At 64.9% G+C, this 6817-nt stretch overlaps 1 long non-coding RNA gene across 1 annotated transcript in view; it reads left to right on the top strand.

The window, feature by feature from the left end:
• The first annotated feature begins 4531 nt into the window (after nucleotides 1-4531).
• The window catches only part of LOC113599584 (uncharacterized), a 7064-nt gene continuing 4778 nt past the window's right edge, over nucleotides 4532-6817 (top strand). Inside the window, exons 1-2 of the long non-coding RNA XR_003420505.2 lie at nucleotides 4532-6399; nucleotides 6608-6817. The exon at nucleotides 6608-6817 is cut by the window's right edge and continues 951 nt beyond it. This is a non-coding gene — a long non-coding RNA (uncharacterized LOC113599584). The remainder of the gene's footprint in view (nucleotides 6400-6607) is intronic.

Below are 6817 nucleotides of genomic sequence, written 5' to 3'. Positions count from 1 at the left end.
AGCTGGCGGTGGGGCCTAAGAGGGGTGGGGGCCAGGGGCGGGCTTTGAGAGCTCAGGGGAGCTCGGAGCCCCTCGGAAACCGAGAGCCTTCCAGAGCACAGAACCCGCCTGTCCAGCAGGCTGGCTTCTGGGTTTGTTATCTGATTTTTCTGACTTAAGGGAGGCCCTTCGGAGGGAAGGCCAGCCCCCAGGTGCTAATCCAAACGGGCTGTGTTCAGCCCTGGGGGCAGTGGAGGCAGCGTCTGACCTGAGGGGCTAGGGGGCGAGGACAGGAAAACCGTCAACCACCCCCAGGGCTGCCCAGATCGCTGGCCCCGTGCCGGTTCAGGTGGGTGTCCAGGCCCCCGGAGCCTTCCTGCCCCGAGACCCAGAGGCTCCTCCCCACGAAAGCAAGGGTCCCAGGTCACCCCAAAAGCCACCCCACCTCGGCCGTTACGCAGCTGGCCTTGATCCAGCCTCCAGGGCCTGTGTCTGGGCCCCTGAGAGGGACGGTGGGCAGCTCCAGCCAGGTCACCCGGCCGCTGGGACCCGGTGGGCCGCCGTCCGTGGCCAGCCCGTCCCGAGGGGCGAGGGCGGGAGGTGGCCGAGGAGCCCACAGTCAATGGCCTTTTTATTCCATTTGATTTCACCTCCTCTGAGTGTGGGCCCCTCCCTCCCTAATAGAATTACTCTTATCTGCAAGTGATTTAAACTCTAAGGTTTACTGAAGATTTAAAGAGTGTGAACACAGTTGGAATGTTTTAAACTAACAGTACAAGTTGCATTTTAAGAAAATAATTAACTCCCAGGGGAGGTGTGGGTTTTGGAGCAATGACAGACTTCCAAGGCTGCCTTCCCTATATGGGGTTTCCAAATAATAAAATATCTTTGATTCCCTGCTGATGTCAGACGAGAACCTGTTAGTGAGCAAGCAAACTGTCATTTTTTTTTAAGAGGGCCCATTAGCGTCTTAAAGACGCAGGCCGAGCCCGTCGAGGAGGGCGAAGCGTCTGCTTGGAGATTCGCTCACCTGCGGGTCTGTCCCCCCCCCGCTGCTCCAGGCCCCCTGTGGGCGCACAGAGGGCCATGTCCCCCTCCAGGAGGCTGGGCGATGCCTGGGGAGTCTGGGCGCTCCTCGGGCTGCAGCACCAGCCCCCCACCTGGGCGCAGAGGCAGTGCCCGCCGCCCGGGCCTCCAGGGTCTTCCTGCCGGCGGTGTGGGAGCTTGAGCACCGAGGCCCTCGGGGACCCACACCTGGCTCTGCGCTCGGCCACCGTCCCGCGAGGACGCCGTGGGAGGTGTTTTCAACGTATCTCATCTGCTGCTCGCAAAACCTCCAGGGGGGCGCCTTCCCCGTGTCCCTGATGGCACGAGGCTTAGTGCCGCCGAGGGCCTGACGCTGCTCGGGAACCGGGAAGCCTCGTCTGCGGAGCCCGTCCGGGCTCCCTCGGTGGCCGGTCCCTCCCTGCGCCTGGGGTCGGGTTACAGGTCAGCCGAGTGCGGTCTCAGGGCAGCCGGGGTCTCGCGTGGCGGAGGCGGGCTGGACGACTGGGGAGGGGGCCTCCCTGTGCCAACTGCCTCCTGGCCCCGGGGCCCGGTCACCACTTTTTGCCCCGTATTCCGGCGGCAGCTCACACGGTCCGCCCACCGGCCACGCCCAGGGTCACGGTGCCCGGGATCCGGTGAAAGGTGCCCGCCGTGCCAGCTTGGCGTTGGGCTCCGTGCCTCCACCTGGGCGGGGCCACGTGTTGTTGCCACCACTGCTGAAAGCCGGGGTCCCGTCGAGTCTTCCTCTCCGGCTGGGGACGGAGCTCTGTCCACCGCCTCCGACGACAGCCCGGGAGAACAGCCCTCTCCCTGCAGGGGATGAGGAGGGGACACGCATGCTCTCTGGGCAGTCCGGACCCTCCCCCCACACCCGCCACGGTCCCACCTGTGCCTGGACCACCTCTGGAGGATGCCGTCGAGGGGGGAGGCGTTCCAGAGAGCTCTGTGGCCCCCCACGCAGCTCGCGGCGCTCCCCCCCTCGCGGGAGTGGCTCCTGGGGGCACCCGTCTGGAGGGATTCCCCGTCCTCCTCACCCCCCACCAGGCCTCCGAGGCGGGCCTGTCCGGCCCTCTGCCAGGAAGGGGGTGGCGGCTCGGAGGCTGACGCTGGCCATTTGTCCGGTGTCCTGACACTTTCCCACAAGCCTCTGCCCCCCTCAGGAATAGCTCTTTCTGGTAATTTACTTGCAAAACATTTGGCCATTAACACCCAAGCAAGAGTGGACGGCAGGTCACGGACGATTAAACTCCCCACACCTGGGTCCCCCGTCGGCCTGGTAACCGCCGCCCCGGGGGGAGGCCGGCGAAGGCTGCGTGTGCTGTGTCAGCCGAGCCCCAGGCAAGCGAGGGTCACCCTCCCACCGTCCTCCTCCCGGCCAGCAGAGTGGCCTCATCCCCGCTTCCTGTGGGGAGGACCTCTGGGGTGTGGCAGTGAGGCCTGGCTCAGATCGGCCTTTCCGGAAGGATGGTGGCCACGGACGCCGAGAGCCTCTGGGAACGGCGGCCATGCAGGCCTGCTTCCCGTGAGCGTGTCCCCTAACGAGGACCCGCACGGCCGAGCTCCCAGCCAGCCCCTGCGAACCCACCTGCTCCCCGGGGTCGATCGCCGCCCCGCTAAATTTGCATGCTTGCTTTACAGGTAAGAGACCTCAGGGGGAGGGATGGGGCGGGGAGCGCGGCCCTGACTTTCCCCTCACTGGGGCTCAGTCCCCAAACGGGTAGGAGGGTCCCCACCCGCCCCCCGGCTGCTCTGCTGGGAGGGGCCGCTCTGCGGGGCCGTGGACAGCACGGTGCTCACCTGGGCAGAGGTCAGGAGGCCCAGGAACCCACAACTCCAACCCCACCCATCCAGCCGGTGGGTTCCAGGTCCCCTGCCGGTCCCAGGAGAGACCCCCTTCCTGTGCGGCCACCTGTGAGCTTTTGTGCTGAGTCTTTGGGGCCTCCCGGGAGGCCTTCATTTCTGGGCATCTGAAGGATGAGTAGGTGCTGATCTGGTCGTGGGGATGAGGGTGTGAGTGCTCCTCTCCGGGCCCCCAGCCCCTCAGTGCTGGGGGCGCACAGGAGGGGAAGGTGGAGGCTCCTGGCGGCTGGGAGCCCTAGACACGTCCTCCCCATGAAGGAGGGGAGCCCAGGCAGCCCCTTCCCAGCCGCACAGCGGTGTCCTCGACCGTCCAAAGTCGAGTTCAGTCTCCCATGCGTGGCGGGAGAGACAGGTGCTCTGGGTCCGGCCTGACTCCGGACCGGCACCTCCTACCCCTCAGACCTGCCTCCAAACCAGCCCCACTGGAGACCCCGGCCGCCAGGTTGTGCAAAGCAGGGCTTCAGAGACAGGTGCACGAGCAGGTGCGTGTTTGTGTCTGTGTGTCTGCGCAGGGGGCACGGCCTCACGCAGGCACAGACGGGGTGGGGTGCAGAGCCGTAATCAGCACCGCGTGGGGAGGGGCGGGAGGTGGGGGCGGAGCCCTAGAGACGGGGGCCCGGCCTGACGGACACACAGCACCGCGAGCCTGGGACCCCGAGGGATGGGGGTCGTTGGGCGCTGAGCGCCCTTTAGGGACCTCCCTCTTCACACGAGCCCTGGAGAGCGGAGCCGTCGAGTGACTGACTCACGGTCACGCAGCTGGGAGGGGCAGACATCATCTCTATCGACCCTCAGCTGAGGCCACACTGCCTTCTGGTGAGGCCAAGGTCGGGCCACCACACCGTGTCCCCCAAACCTTGAACCACCAGGGCTCAGAGACACCCGGGGATGCGAGGACTCACCGGGCAGGCTGCTTTTGGTGGCGGTCCTTGTGCGGCCCCCCGCCCCGTCCTCAGGGAGTTCAGGGTCAAGAGGGCAGGAGTTTCACCCCCAGGAAGGCTTGAGGCCCAGTCGGGCCTACCCCCGGCTGCAGTCTCTGCTGGGAAAGGCCCCACCGGGAGATGGGGAAACCGAGGCTCGGAGAACCTTAATTAGGACCCTTGTGATTGATTGCAAGTGACAGATTCCAACCCAAACTGGTGCTGCTGGTGCCCGCGGCGGAGGGTGCTGGTGCCGTTCTGGCTCCTGGCGCGACTCGTGGGCTCGACTCGGCTCGGGCAGCGAGACGGTGGCCTTCCTGTGACTCCGCCCAGGTCTCAGGCCTGAGGATTTGCCAGGCCTGCGAAACCCAGGGTGCTGCTCAGGTCAAGGCTGTGCCTGGGAGGTGGGGGCCTGGGGCAGACGCTCCTCCTCCCCCTCCTCCCCTTCCCCCTCCTCCCATTCCGCCTCCTCCCACCCTCCTCCTCCTTCCCCCTCCCTCTCCCCCTTCTCCCCTCCTCCTCCTGCCTCCCCCTCCTTCCTCCCTCCTCCTGCTCCCCCTCCTCCTTCTCTCCCTCCTCCCCCTCCCCCTCCTCCTGCCTCCCCCTCCTCCTGCTCCCCCCTCCTCCTTCTCTCCCTCCCCCCTCTCCCTCCCCCATCTCCCCCTCCTTCCTCCGTCCTCCTCCTCCCCCCTTCTCCCCCTCTCCCCCCTCCTTCTCCTTCCCTCCTCCCCTCATCCTACTTCTCCCTCCTCCCCTCCCCTTCCCTCCTCCTCTTCCTCACAGGGCTCCTAGGGCCTGTCACCAGATGGGAAAGAATGCCGGGGGAGGTCAAGGTCACACCCTGAAGCCCCAGGCCTTCCAGTTCACAGGCCAGGAGCCTGGCTGAGAACCCTCCTGCCTCCTGCCTCCCCCACCCCCAACCCCCTGCGCACCAAACAGCCCCGGAGCCAGGAGGAGCCCAATAACAGGGCAGCCGACCAGGGGCAGCTCAGCGGACCACAGGGTGGGCATCTGCCGGCCCAGCGTGGACCCAGCCTCGGGGCCCGGCCGGACAGCGACGCATTGACACGGCCACCTCGGAGAAGGGGCAGAGGTGTGGGGGAGGTCAGGGTCCCAGGCCTCAGTCTGCAGGAAAAGCCCCACCCCCTCCACCCCTGGTGTCCCCCCCACACCAAAGGGGTTTATGAAGACCTGTGCAGTGCACCAGAAAAATACCGCTATCATTAAGGGATTTAACGACAGCTTTGCCCAATATTGGGGATTTGTTATGTCTCTTATTACACGTTTTAACAAGCATATTTCTCCGAGACGCAGCCCCGCGTGAGGGCCGTCCTCTCCCTCTGCCTTGTGTGACTTTCATTAGAAGGCGTTTTATAAAGCCACGGATCACAGATGCACGCCCAGCCCGCAGCCTTGGCTGGCCGGGGCCTGGTGTCGTGGGCTGGGTGGCCGGGGTGTGCCCGCGGGTCTGTCTGCCTGTTTCTGTGGGTGCAGAGAGGAACCCTTGTACTCAGACCGCACCCCTCCTGACACTTCCGGCCGGGAGCACGACTCAGGCACGGACCCCAGACTGGAGTCGGGCTTCCTGCCCCTTCTGCGACGTGATCCCAGATGAGCCTCGGGCCTCCTGAGCCTCAGTGTCCCCATGTGTGACTTGGGCATCTGAGCAGACAAATGACTTCCAGCATATCTCAGCAGTAGGACTCTGTTTGCACACAAACCATCAAATAGCGGAAAAGCAAATTTAAAAAGGCGGAAATGAAGCTGATTCTGCAGAAGCAAATCTCGGCCACCCTGCGCCTTACCCCCAGGAGGCCGCTGGATTGCCACCAAATGCCTGGGGTCTTTGGAGCACAGCTTAGGATGCTGGCTGGTGGCTGAGGACTGTGATGTCCCCAGCTCCAGGGCCTGAGGCCCTAGCATTGCGCTGACCGTGCCCACGGAACGACAGCCCTGCCCTGAGCCACAGCCCTGCAGGCCCAGCCAGCTCGTCCCCCACCCCGGGGCCCCCGGGGCAGGCCACGCACAGGGGCGGCAGCAGGAAGAGTAGGTAATTCCAGAGCCAAGCCCTGACTTCCGACATGCACACCCCTCCCGACGCTGAAATGTGTCTTCTGAGCTCTCTGCTCCGAGCTGCCCTTCCCGGCCCTTGGAGCACGTGCTCAGGCCATCGCCGCGGCCTCAGAAGCTGGTGTATAAAAGGGGAAAGCACGGGCTCCCTGAGGGCAGCTGGAGGCGAGCCGACCTGTAGCTGAGACCAATTCCTGCCAAGAAACTTCCAGACAAGCAAGATGTGCGCTGGGAAGGATCCAGGTGAACAGGCCGATGGTGGACGGGGAGACCCCTGCCCTCTGGTTCCCTGGCCAGAGCCCCCCGGCACACTGACAATGGGTCGCCCAGGCCCAGGATGACTGCAGCCTCCCTCCGGGCTCCCAGAGACCCTCCACACGGCCAGGCTCCTCCTCCAGCATCCACACACTGATGCCTTCTCCGGACTTCTGGAGCCCCATCTACACCACAATGGCAAAGGGCCAGAGCGGGGTCCGCTGGTCTCTGACTCCCCTGCCCCTAGCAGAGGGCTGGCTCTGAAGAGGTTTGTAAACAGTCAGCTCCAAAGAAGCTCAAAGAAGTCAGTGGTGGGGCCAGGACCAGGGCCGAAGCTGGTGCGGGAAGGGGCAGGTGAGGCCCCTGGCCTCCGGGGGTCAGGATCGGGAGCTCACCGCTTGCTCCCTTATTCTGGAAGGATCCCTGGGTATGAGAACCTTCCCCGAGGTCACCCGGGTCCTCCCTCCCTTTCCCAGACAGATGCCCTCAGGACAGGAACGTGTGGAAGCCGGGACAGAGCAGCGGACGCGGCCCCAGCTGTGACAAGCTCCCCCCCTCCCCGTCCCCCCCAGAAACGAGCGAAGGCATAAATAAATAATAAGCCCTGCCGATCGCGTACCGCTTCCCAGATAGGGCTGGGCACGGCCCGGCGATTACGCCCACAATACCTCGCATTCATTACGCCC

The sequence above is a fragment of the Acinonyx jubatus genome, chromosome C1 (genome assembly GCF_027475565.1).
Source record: "Acinonyx jubatus isolate Ajub_Pintada_27869175 chromosome C1, VMU_Ajub_asm_v1.0, whole genome shotgun sequence".
In the NCBI taxonomy this organism is placed as follows: Eukaryota; Metazoa; Chordata; class Mammalia; order Carnivora; family Felidae; genus Acinonyx; species Acinonyx jubatus.
This window is presented reverse-complemented; position numbering and strand designations above follow the sequence as displayed.